Genomic DNA, 13469 nt, shown 5'->3' with positions numbered 1-13469 from the left:
CCTGCGAGAAACCATGCGTTACATCAAGCCGGACCTCGGAGGGCGTCGTCAAGAAAGAGGGCCCGAGTGACAGCTCTGTCAGACCGTTCATTGGATGAAGACTCGCTGTGTTGTACCTAGTGACAGCTCTGTCAGACCGTTCATTGGATGAAGACTCGCTGTGTTGTATCTAGTGACAGCTCTGTCAGACCGTTCATTGGATGAAGACTCGCTGTGTTGTATCTAGTGACAGCTCTGTCAGACCGTTCATTGGATGAAGACTCGCTGTATCTAGTGACAGCTCTTTTAGACCATTCATTGGATGAAGACTCGCTGTGTTGTATCTAGTGACAGCTCTGTCAGACCGTTCATTGGATGAAGACTCGCTGTGTTGTACCTAGTGACAGCTCTGTCAGACCGTTCATTGGATGAAGACTCGCTGTGTTGTATCTAGTGACAGCTCTGTCAGACCGTTCATTGCATGAAGAATCGCTGTGTTGTACCTAGTGACAGCTCTGTCAGACCGTTCATTGGATGAAGACTCGCTGTGTTGTATCTAGTGACAGCTCTGTCAGACCGTTCATTGCATGAAGAATCGCTGTGTTGTATCTAGTGACAGCTCTGTCAGACCGTTCATTGGATGAAGACTCGCTGTGTTGTACCTAGTGACAGCTCTGTCAGACCGTTCATTGGATGAAGACTCGCTGTGTTGTATCTAGTGACAGCTCTGTCAGTCCGTTCATTGCATGAAGAATCGCTGTGTTGTATCTAGTGACAGCTCTGTCAGACCGTTCATTGGATGAAGACTCGCTGTGTTGTATCTAGTGACAGCTCTGTCAGTCCATTCATTGGATGAAGACTCGCTGGGTTGTATCTAGTGACAGCTCTGTCAGACCGTTCATTGGATGAAGACTCGCTGTGTTGTATCTAGTGACAGCTCTGTCAGTCCGTTCATTGCATGAAGAATCGCTGTGTTGTATCTAGTGACAGCTCTGTCAGACCGTTCATTGGATGAAGACTCGCTGTGTTGGGTCTAGTGACAGCTCTGTCAGACCGTTCATTGGATGAAGACTTGCTGTGTTGTGTCTAGTGACAGCTCTGTCAGACCGTTCATTGGATGAAGACTCGCTGTGTTGTATCTAGTGACAGCTCTGTCAGACCGTTCATTGGATGAAGACTCGCTGTGTTGTATCCAGTGACAGCTCTGTCAGACCGTTCATTGGATGAAGACTCGCTGTGTTGTATCTAGTGACCGCTCTGTCAGTCCGTTCATTGCATGAAGAATCGCTGTGTTGTATCTAGTGACAGCTCTGTCAGACCGTTCATTGGATGAAGACTCGCTGTGTTGTGTCTAGTGACAGCTCTGTCAGACTGTTCATTGGATGAAGACTCGCTGTGTTGTATCTAGTGACAGCTCTGTCAGACCGTTCATTGCATGAAGACTCGCTGTATCTAGTGACCGCTCTGTCAGACCGTTCATTGCATGAAGACTCGCTGTATCTAGTGACCGCTCTGTCAGACCGTTCATTGGATGAAGACTCGCTGGGTTGTATCTAGTGACAGCTCTGTCAGTCCGTTCATTGCATGAAGACTCGCTGTATCTAGTGACCGCTCTGTCAGACCGTTCATTGGATGAAGACTCGCTGGGTTGTATCTAGTGACAGCTCTGTCAGACCGTTCATTGGATGAAGACTCGCTGTGTTGTGTCTAGTGACAGCTCTGTCAGACCGTTCATTGCATGAAGACTCGCTGTATCTAGTGACCGCTCTGTCAGACCGTTCATTGGATGAAGACTCGCTGGGTTGTATCTAGTGACAGCTCTGTCAGACCGTTCATTGGATGAAGACTCGCTGTGTTGTATCTAGTGACAGCTCTGTCAGTCCGTTCATTGCATGAAGAATCGCTGTGTTGTATCTAGTGACAGCTCTGTCAGACCGTTCATTGGATGAAGACTCGCTGTGTTGTGTCCAGTGACAGCTCTGTCAGACTGTTCATTGGATGAAGACTCGCTGTGTTGTATCTAGTGACAGCTCTGTCAGACCGTTCATTGCATGAAGACTCGCTGTATCTAGTGACCGCTCTGTCAGACCGTTCATTGGATGAAGACTCGCTGTGTTGTATCTAGTGACAGCTCTGTCAGACCGTTCATTGCATGAAGACTCGCTGTATCTAGTGACAGCTCTATCAGACCGTTCATTGGATGAAGACTCGCTGTGTTGTATCTAGTGACAGCTGTCAGACCGTTCATTGGATGAAGACTCGCTGTGTTTTATCTAGTGACAGCTCTGTCAGTCCGTTCATTGGATGAAGACTCGCTGTGTTGTATCTAGTGACAGCTCTGTCAGACCGTTCATTGGATGAAGACTCGCTGTGTTGTATCTAGTGACAGCTCTGTCAGTCCATTCATTGGATGAAGACTCGCTGGGTTGTATCTAGTGACAGCTCTGTCAGACCGTTCATTGGATGAAGACTCGCTGTGTTGTATCTAGTGACAGCTCTGTCAGTCCGTTCATTGCATGAAGAATCGCTGTGTTGTATCTAGTGACAGCTCTGTCAGACCGTTCATTGGATGAAGACTCGCTGTGTTGGGTCTAGTGACAGCTCTGTCAGACCGTTCATTGGATGAAGACTTGCTGTGTTGTGTCTAGTGACAGCTCTGTCAGACCGTTCATTGGATGAAGACTCGCTGTGTTGTATCTAGTGACAGCTCTGTCAGACCGTTCATTGGATGAAGACTCGCTGTGTTGTATCTAGTGACAGCTCTGTCAGACCGTTCATTGGATGAAGACTCGCTGTGTTGTATCTAGTGACCGCTCTGTCAGTCCGTTCATTGCATGAAGAATCGCTGTGTTGTATCTAGTGACAGCTCTGTCAGACCGTTCATTGGATGAAGACTCGCTGTGTTGTGTCTAGTGACAGCTCTGTCAGACTGTTCATTGGATGAAGACTCGCTGTGTTGTATCTAGTGACAGCTCTGTCAGACCGTTCATTGCATGAAGACTCGCTGTATCTAGTGACCGCTCTGTCAGACCGTTCATTGCATGAAGACTCGCTGTATCTAGTGACCGCTCTGTCAGACCGTTCATTGGATGAAGACTCGCTGGGTTGTATCTAGTGACAGCTCTGTCAGACCGTTCATTGGATGAAGACTCGCTGTGTTGTATCTAGTGACAGCTCTGTCAGTCCGTTCATTGCATGAAGAATCGCTGTGTTGTATCTAGTGACAGCTCTGTCAGACCGTTCATTGGATGAAGACTCGCTGTGTTGTGTCCAGTGACAGCTCTGTCAGACTGTTCATTGGATGAAGACTCGCTGTGTTGTATCTAGTGACAGCTCTGTCAGACCGTTCATTGCATGAAGACTCGCTGTATCTAGTGACCGCTCTGTCAGATCGTTCATTGGATGAAGACTCGCTGTGTTGTATCTAGTGACAGCTCTTTTAGACCATTCATTGGATGAAGACTCACTGTGTTGTATCTAGTGACAGCTCTGTCAGACCGTTCATTGGATGAAGACTCGCTGTGTTGTATCTAGTGACCGCTCTGTCAGTCCGTTCATTGCATGAAGAATCGCTGTGTTGTATCTAGTGACAGCTCTGTCAGACCGTTCATTGGATGAAGACTCGCTGTATCTAGTGACAGCTCTGTCAGACCGTTCATTGGATGAAGACTCGCTGTGTTGTATCTAATGACAGCTCTGTCAGACCGTTCATTGGATGAAGACTCGCTGTATCTAGTGACAGCTCTATCAGACCGTTCATTGGATGAAGACTCGCTGTGTTGTATCTAGTGACAGCTGTCAGACCGTTCATTGGATGAAGACTCGCTGTGTTGTATCTAGTGACAGCTCTGTCAGTCCGTTCATTGGATGAAGACTCGCTGTGTTGTATCTAGTGACAGCTCTGTCAGACCGTTCATTGGATGAAGACTCGCTGTGTTGTATCTAGTGACAGCTCTGTCAGACCGTTCATTGGATGAAGACTCGCTGTGTTGTATCTAGTGACAGCTCTGTCAGTCCGTTCATTGGATGAAGCCTCGCTGTTTTGTATTTAGTGACAACTCTGTCAGACCGTTCATTGGATGAAGACTCGCTGTATCTAATGACAGCTCTGTCAGACCGTTCATTGGATGAAGACTCGCTGTGTTGTATCTAGTGACAGCTCTGTCAGACCGTTCATTGGATGAAGACTCGCTGTATCTAGTGACAGCTCTTTTAGACCATTCATTGGATGAAGACTCGCTGTGTTGTATCTAGTGACAGCTCTGTCAGACCGTTCATTGGATGAAGACTCGCTGTGTTGTATCTAGTGACCGCTCTGTCAGTCCGTTCATTGCATGAAGAATCGCTGTGTTGTATCTAGTGACAGCTCTGTCAGACCGTTCATTGGATGAAGACTCGCTGTATCTAGTGACAGCTCTGTCAGACCGTTCATTGGATGAAGACTCGCTGTGTTGTATCTAGTGACCGCTCTGTCAGACCGTTCATTGGATGAAGACTCGCTGTGTTGTGTTTAGTCACAGCTCTGTCAGTCCGTTCATTGCATGAAGAATCGCTGTGTTGTATCTAATGACAGCTCTGTCAGACCGTTCATTGGATGAAGTCTCGCTGTGTTGTATCTAGTGACAGCTCTGTCAGTCCGTTCATTGGATGAAGACTCGCTGTGTTGTATCTAGTGACAGCTGTCAGTCCGTTCATTGCATGAAGACTCGCTGTGTTGTATCTAGTGACCGCTCTGTCAGACCGTTCATTGGATGAAGACTCGCTGTGTTGTGTCTAATGACAGCTCTGTCAGACCGTTCATTGGATGAAGAATCGCTGTGTTGTGTCTCTTTCTCTTAGGCTTGCGCCCATCTCTGTTTCACTCCTCTGATTCTAGAGCCAGGCATAGACCGCGACCTGTCTCTAGGACAGCGGAACTATCTCTCAGGTTGCACAGATCTGACAACCAGACATTTTGGCTGCATCGCTATCTCTCACAGTACGCTGCTTCTTTACCTGATTACATATCGCCTGCATTAAACGAGTCGCCCAGGATCACAGCGAGTCGGTAAGGAGCTGCGATTTCCTCACTTGAAGCTCGGCCCCTGAGTTGCCTGCACTCCAACCCACCCAGACCTTTTTCTGTCAGATGCTACTGGTTAGGTTTGATTTATTTTAAATACTTTTATTCATTTCAGTGACGCTTCAAACTCATTTCTTACATCGTCCTCTGTGCACAGTCACTAAGCCATCAGATAACCCTGCTTTATTTATTTTATATATGCCCCCCTTGTTTATCTCTTCTTTTGGAAGTTAAGCAACATCTTCTGCTGTTGACACGAAGCTGCTTTTGGCTTTGGACAAAGCATCCATCGCCTCTGAGCCTAGCTTCCATCTTGTCCAACTGAAGCTATCCGGCGGATGCAATCCAACCATTTAAAATGTAACACCGATCAGCCGGAGATCATGCTGCTGGGTAAAGCCAACCCTTTGCCCCTCTGCTATGGTGGCTGAATTCTGTATCTCCGCCCCTACCACAGCTGAGGCAGTAAAATACCTCGGAGTGAAATTGGACGTCTCTCTCTATCCTTTTGCACACAAGCCCTTGCAGTGCCAGGGACCTGCTTCAATAAAATAAAATCCCTGACAAAAATGATTTGACGGCCTCCCACTTGCAGCAAGAAAGGCAGTGGCCTTTGCATTAATAATGTCCAGATTGGACTAATAATTTATATGCAGGTGCCACAAAACTCACTGTTCAGAAATTGCAGCTGGTACCACAGGCGGCGGCCAGGCTTGTGCTGAAACTGCCAGGCCGCTCATCGGCCTCCACAGCTCTGGAAGCCCTACATTGGTTGCCAGTGCATAAGAGGGTCCTTTTTAAAATTCCCCAGTTCACTTTCAGAGCCTATAGAACACTGGGGCCAAAATACCTAATCTCTAGATACCCTCAGTACATCACCACTCGGACCCTGAGATTCTCACCTTAAACCCCCCACCTTTGGCCTCACAACCAAAGGAGGCAGATCCTATGCTGTTTTAGGGGCTAAGGCTTGGATTCAATTCCCCAGTTATGTGAGATTCTTTGAAAACCTCTGACGACCTGCATCTGTGCTGCCCCTGACTCATTATGTCGCGCACGTATTCGGTGATTTCTTGTCTTGGCCAGTCACGTTGTTATGAACCCTGTTCTTACCGCGCAGAGCCAGGATGCTCTTTTGGGATCAACAGTTGTGCTTTTTAAATGCAATATTCATTCATTCATTCTTATGTTTCATTCGCTTCTGTCCCTCCTTAGGTTGAGAATGCTAGACAGTGCATTGAGGGGCCTGGAGCCCCTCCCCCATTCTTCCTATTGGTTGGCTTTCCTTGTCAATCATATTTACCTGCTTCATATTCGTGCCCCAGCTTGTAAATCTTGTGCTTGTCCCTCCCATGGAGCATGGGCTCTTCACCATCGCTTTGAATGGCTGGCACCTGTGCTTTCACTGCTTGCTTTTCAAGCGTTCCTTTTTCCTTTTTGGTTAAGCACCCCGTGACAGTGCATGTGTTTCCTAGCTTGCTGCTTTGACCCCTCGCAAGTACTTTCTCAGTTCATGTTACTCCTACTTCTCCCCTTCCTAGCTCCATGTTTTACATTTTTTCCACTGCAGTTGAGACCACCCCCCTCTAAAGTCATCAACTCCCCGTCTTCCCTCTCTGCATGGATGTCATGTATGTGGTGGCTTTCACAAGCACAGGAGTCTTGAGTTTTCAGGGTTACCTTTACATGTTGGATGTTCGTCTTCTTGCTTCTGGTGTTAGCTGCCTGCACAGGTGTTACTGGGGCAGGGACTGGGCTCAGCACAGACTAGGCGGTCACCCCCGCCCACCCAGGTGGACAACAGTAGCCATGTTGTGCTCTGCCATTAGCTCATATTATGTATTTATTTACAGCAGGGTTGTGGGCGCTTCGCGCTGGGCTTGGCATGGCTGCTCCAGTTGTCGCTGCCTCACCCTGCCTGCAGTCAGCACCCTAGTGCCTGGCTCCCCTGGCTCCCAACGGGAAGGAGCCGCTAAACTTCTAAAGCTGCGGCCTCCTGGCTGCTCGCCAGAGCTCGCTCTGTAAAAGAACTGCCCGGATCAAGGGCAAGTTGTCCTAACCACCTGCGCTACAGAAGCGATAGGCTTCAGCCTGTCCTTTCTGCTTTTAATCCGATCTTTTTATTAGTTTTACAACCAACAGACAAACATTAAACATGAGACCGCAGTCTCCATAAACCCCGCCCCACCCTTCCCCAGGTCCGCAGTATAGGAGCAGGTCTCTTGGGCTGCACGGAGGCGAGAAGCGGCGATTCAGTGATCTGGGCTACCAAGTCTCCAAAGCCGGCTTCTTCAGCTTGTTTGGCCCTGTGCTGCGAACAGGAAGTGAGCCGGCTGACTCTTGGAGTCTGTTCCTGGCTGGGCTCAGGGGGTGACTTCTCCACAAGCAAGGCACAGAAGGCAGCGTCCCTTCCTTCGCTAGTCCAGGGAGCAGTAGGCGAAGTCCAACTTTGGCGCAATCTCTTCTTTGCCGGGTCCAGGGTCAGCAGGGTAGTCCTTCGGTCCTCTTCCGCAGTCAAGCAAGGTCAGAGTTTTGGGTGCCCCTTTTTATACCCAGAAAATGACCTCCTGGAATGTCGCTGTCACTAGCTAATGAGCTACTAGGTTCCCTCCCACTTCATGACCACTTCCTGTGAAGTAAGAATCTTAACTTTCCCAGAGTGCTCTATTCTGTCCACTCCCAAAATCTTGGGACCCCTCTCTTGGTGTGTGGAGCACGGTAGCCACACCTCTAGGATGGTCTATCTGGGGGCTCCACGTCCATGGAAAAACTGCTATGGCTAATGTTTCCCCATCTCTGTCTGTGACCCCAACCTGCCTACCAAACAAAAGAGAAGCCCCTCTAGTGCGTTCACCATTTGTACTTCAGAGGCGGCTTCCCCTTTTGGGCCAACAGCCCCTGTGGCTTCCTGTCAAGAGGGGGTAACGCCTCCTCCAGCGGCAGGCCTCTAGTGTTACCTGTCCTGGCAGCTGTTGAAACGTCTCCCCAGGCGGGCAGGAGGCTGTCTCATGGTCCTCAGAGTGGCAACTTTCTGAAAGTTGCATGTGGCAACAGCTTGCATTAATTTCGATGTTGGCATCAAGTCAGGCTTAATGTAAAAGTAGCCTCATACCTTGAAGTACCAACTTTGGTAGTCCCTTTCAGAAGTTAGCTCAGCTGAGTTGTCCGCGTGTAACTCTGCACCCGCCAATGGGGCTACCAGTGTCTCACAGTAAAAAGAATTGTGGGTTTTTACTGCTAGAAAATGTTTAATGCATGTTCGACTTCACTGATCTGCCGCACCCGGCCTCAGGACTCGCTAGGCCTGCTCTAGGGGTGACTTACACACATTAGAGAGCGAGTCTGGGCTTTGCCGTTGCTTAAAATGGCAAAGTGTAGTCAGCAGTTTTAAACTGCCCTTCCGGTCTTGGCTTGGAGCCATGTTTGAACTCGTCCCGCTAAGGGTGGCACAGTAAGGGCTGCTGTCCCTGCGGGGATCCTCCTAACGTACAGGCGCTCGGTGCCCCTGGTACCATATACTAGGGACTTGGAAGTCATTTCGCTTGCCAATCGGGTATAAACCAACCAACCAATCAATCTAACAGACCTGTTAAGGGTCAGGGCGCTGGCATTGAGGGCTGGTTAGCAGGCCTCCGTGCTCTCTCAGGAGTCGAAAAACCAGCAGCATGTGTCATAGTGCCAATATCGGCAACAGTTATCACAAAGCACATAAGTACATAAGTGCATAAATAAAACACACGACACTGTAATGTAAGTGGAGAAATATTGCTGCAGGTTTATTAGCATAACCAATATGCAAACAAGGTGGGTTATCTTACGGGCGATCCCAGGGCAGGCCAGCCCTATGCCGCCTGCCCGTCTGATAAGCCTAGAGTCACCATGGCAACGCCAACTGGTGTATACCAAATATTGGGAGGGTCCACCCCTCCCATCCGTGGACCACCAGTCCACATGCTTCACACGCCCCCCCGTGATGGGTGGGCGGAGCATAAATGACAGCCCCCGGTTGCTCAGACCCACAACCGCCTTTCGGTTACGGGGCGCCGTCGTTCTTCCAGGGGACCCGCTAAACATCCCTGGGTATCCTGGCTTAGCACCCCATGGTGCTGCTGCATGCTGTACCCCTTGGTACGTGCAGACCCTGGATCGCCCTGTAACTCCTCCTGCAACACAAAGTAACACTGTTAGAAAAAACCTGCCCCCCCCTTTTGTCCCTCCGGACGCCGGGTAAGCGGAGGGGCGGGCAAGGCGAACGAGCGGACAAGAGGACGAGGAGGGGGCGGGGACCGTATAAGTACCCCTGTCTCCTGCCCGCCCTCGCCGGAAACAGCTATCTGTTGGGGTCTCCCCCGGACTAGCCCAGGGACTCGACCTCCCACCCCTGTGCCTTCCTGTGGCACTAAGGCGGCCGCCCTCCAAGGGGCGGGCCGCTGCGCGACCCCCCCCCGGGCAGCCTTACATAGTGCCAATATCAGCAACAGTTATCACAAAGCACATAAGTACATAAGTGCATAAATAAAACACACGACACTGTAATGTAAGTGGAGAAATATTGCTGCAGGTTTATTAGCATAACCAATATGCAAACAAGGTGGGTTATCTTACGGGCGATCCCAGGGCAGGCCAGCCCTATGCCGCCTGCCCGTCTGATAAGCCTAGAGTCACCATGGCAACGCCAACTGGTGTATACCAAATATTGGGAGGGTCCACCCCTCCCATCCGTGGACCACCAGTCCACATGCTTCACACGCCCCCCCGTGATGGGTGGGCGGAGCATAAATGGCAGCCCCCGGTTGCTCAGACCCACAACCGCCTTTCGGTTACGGGGCGCCGTCGTTCTTCCAGGGGACCCGCTAAACATCCCTGGGTATCCTGGCTTAGCACCCCATGGTGCTGCTGCATGCTGTACCCCTTGGTACGTGCAGACCCTGGATCGCCCTGTAACTCCTCCACAGCCTTGGGAGTGGCCACCGTCACTACCAGGGCCCCCCCACCAAGGTAGCCTATTTCCTTACAACCTGCTGCAGCCAAAGCTTCCCCTCGGTCCACAGGAAAGGATCCATGCCTACACTAGAGAGGTGCACCCCATCTCCCTCCAAACACCCTGTGGACTCGGCGTGTATAAGACCATGCCTGATGAAGCCAGAAACCACTTATTGCCGGGCTTCTCCCAGGTCCAGCCAAAACAAGTCTTACCAATACCCTACCAGAGGCCATCATGCCCCAACACGACATGTGCCCCCATCCATTCTAAACTCCCCATGAGTTTATGACTGAATAGACCTGCCTAGAGATAGGCGACGGTCCAATGATACATTTGCCTGGCTGAAGAACAAGACCTATTCCAAGCTACTCCAGCCAGGAAGTGCCCATGCGAGTGTAGTTAAGAGTTGACAAGCCCGCTCTACCTCCTCTTACCTCACATGGCTGAATCTAGCACTAGTCGGAGTACAACCATCACCTTCCGACAGTCACCACCTTAAGTGAAGCCTTGCCCTCCCAAACTTCTGCTCGCATACCAGGGAGCAGACAGGACAGCGCGACCCAGGGGGGAACCAGAGCGTACCTGTCCAAGCAACCAAACGCAACCCGACAGAATAATGTCACTGATCTAGTCTGAGATATGTATGCGCTACCTCAGGGATCTTTCTCATGATTCGCCTATCTGTCAGACACCAATCGCTCATCTTGTGCTTTGTGTGATCTTGGCCCACTTTGGTGTGAGCAGATCCCTGTGAAGTATTTCTTGGCTTGTAGGCCAATAATGCACATGTGGTAGGTGAAAGATGAAACCCTACTTGCCGACCCCAGGCCAAAACTGACAACCATTTTACCATCTGTCAATAGTAGAACATGCCTCAATAAGACATTGATAAGGGCCACCTGCATACCTCCTGGTGGCCAAAAGCCTTGTTGGCCAAGCAGCGAAATCTTCGCTCAAAGCAAAATACGAAAAAGACTTCTCGCGGCGTCCGCCACCCATGCGCCGGACAGGACACTGAGGATTCACCGAAAATCCCAGATTACCACAAGCCGAACCATTGTCAGTCGATACTTTTATTTCCATAAGGTAACTAGGCCACAATTAAAGCGACGTAGCAAGCCAAACGAGGGCCCGCCGCCTACATCCCTAGCTGCCAAGGTTTCATATTGCTATGTATGACATTTTCATAATGACCGCGCCCCTGTGGGTGACATTCCAAGACTATAAATGACACTACAGTGGGAGCGAAATCCGTCAATGATACGGCGCATGTCCAACCTACCCATGCACATTACTGAAACATGTTAGGGCGGCGGGACCTGTGATGCTGACTGCCGGTATAGTTCAAATTGTCTCGCTGGCTCCAGAAGTCAACCCCATCATGGGGAAGAACTCTCCCCCAGTCTGTGCCCCTAACTGTATTTGCATTGAGTGGTCCTATAATGAAATTAATCAAATTGTGTGCTTGTGTGAGGCGTCTGCGAAGCATGGCTCATGTCGTGGCTGCTCAAACACGTGACATATCCTGTGCTGACCTCGACACTGTGGGACTGTTGTTCAATGGACATGCTCATCTATGGCCTAATATTGGTCAAACAGTGCAGCACACGACAACGGAAATAAATTCCACTGTATCACACCACACTTACGTTAGGCAGTGCATAATTTTAAAATAACTGTCAGGCCAGGGCACCCGTCAAGAACCACTCCAGCTTCCTTCACCTATTCCCAGTGCCAACGCTGCCAAGTACCTGTGTGTAAGTGCGACTATTCGAGGTCTTCAGAAACCCCCAATTAATACAAACATCCTGGGCAGTGGTCAGCCCGGAGCCACTGGACCAGTATGTGGTACCTTCAGTGAGCCAGAGCTATCATCTATCTTCAGCAACGAACCGTGACCTGCAGCGCAGAGTGGTTGAGGTTCTGCTCAGTTACTCTTTGTCAACTGTGGAAGTCTGACCTGATGAATTCTGAAATTGGTGAACTCAGCTTGGAGCAAAGCATTACGACAGAATTGGGACCTCTGTGGAAGGGAAGGGGACGTGAGAACAAACATTTGCTCTAACACTAATGCATCCCGCCTATCAACTGCTCACCACATACTGCACCTACCGTCTGTGCGTTATTAAATATAGCAGTAAAGCAGAGGTACGTGTGGCTACTGTACCCAAGGCTGTAATGTGCCCTTAAATAAGAAACCATCAACGTGATTAATGGCCAAGCCATGTCCCAGGGAACCGGTACCTGAACCTGACCTCCCTCACCATTTCTGCAAAACTTCAGACATTCCCCACAGACTGCTGCAGATAGAACAATTATACTGCTGTGTGACCAGTGGGCAAAGATTGGGTGCTATGCAATAGCCGCATCAGCCAGACCTACACAGAGGATCTGGGTTCAAACACATTGAACAAAGCAGCCAAAGTTTAGACTGCTATGTGTGACCGTTTCCTAAGTCAGTGTAATTCGTGAGAAAGCACCTATGAGTGACACTTTATCGCGAGCGTAATCCAAACAAGACGACGGCGAAAAATTCTCAGCACTTGCATCAGTTTGAGAAACAAAAACCCCTAGAGGATCGCACCCCTGCCGCAAGGCACCAGGAGCAGGAGGGCCCTTGGTGCGAAAAGTTTGCTGTTTGAAAGGGCAGACTGACTGTGGTATGTGATCAGCCGCATGGCACGACATTCCTTTTAGATACCATTTTAATCACACCTTTAAAGAAGCTGCAACTGTAACTGGAATAGCAGGTCTAACAGCGTCGACAGGCATCCTCAGCTTACCATAGGCGTGATGGAGTAAGGGTGTCCAGTGAGAATCAAGATGGCAGCTACCCACCTGACCGACCGTGGTGGGAACCACTCCTGTATATTCTAGTCAGATGGTCCCAGTTCACCTGTCACTGCCTGGTGTACGTGACCTAGGTACATGGTCCCCTTGCCTGGCGGCATGCCATTGAGACCAACATCCGATGAGTACCACTATCTGCCTACGCTACCATCTTGCCTGTCGTTCCTTCATGCCCAGATATACCATGCGATGATTGCTCTCCTCCGACACTTGACCCGACCACACCTAGCAGAACGATCACAGCGGGAGGAAGCGGCATGTGACCTGCCCCAAGACTCTATGAAATCCTCCTACCGAATGAAGTGGGAGCTCCACCAACCTCTTGGCCAAGCCTGCCAACCCCCACAAGAAAATGTCCCCCTAAGCTCCCAGAATTGAAGGGGGGGGGGGAGGGGCTGTTCTGTGTGGAGATGTGCGAATGGAGGACATGCGTCCTGGAGTACCTATTGTTTGGGTGCAAATATCAGTCCCACGAGAACCTAATGTGTTTAGTACTAATAACCGTGGTAACAACTCAATCAGCACAGGGCTGGTTGCCCCCCCCCGTCATACAACCGTGTGTGACAAGCCGGGAGGTAAGGGAGGCTAACCCCA

At 50.0% G+C, this 13469-nt stretch overlaps 1 protein-coding gene across 3 annotated transcripts in view; it reads left to right on the top strand.

Annotated features, from left to right (window-relative positions):
• The window catches only part of TPP1 (tripeptidyl peptidase 1), a 152532-nt gene that overhangs the window by 31270 nt on the left and 107793 nt on the right, over window positions 1-13469 (top strand). The gene's annotated exons all lie outside the window — the stretch shown is intronic.

This window comes from Triturus cristatus, chromosome 8 (genome assembly GCF_964204655.1).
Source record: "Triturus cristatus chromosome 8, aTriCri1.1, whole genome shotgun sequence".
Classification (NCBI taxonomy): domain Eukaryota; kingdom Metazoa; phylum Chordata; class Amphibia; order Caudata; family Salamandridae; genus Triturus; species Triturus cristatus.
This window is presented reverse-complemented; position numbering and strand designations above follow the sequence as displayed.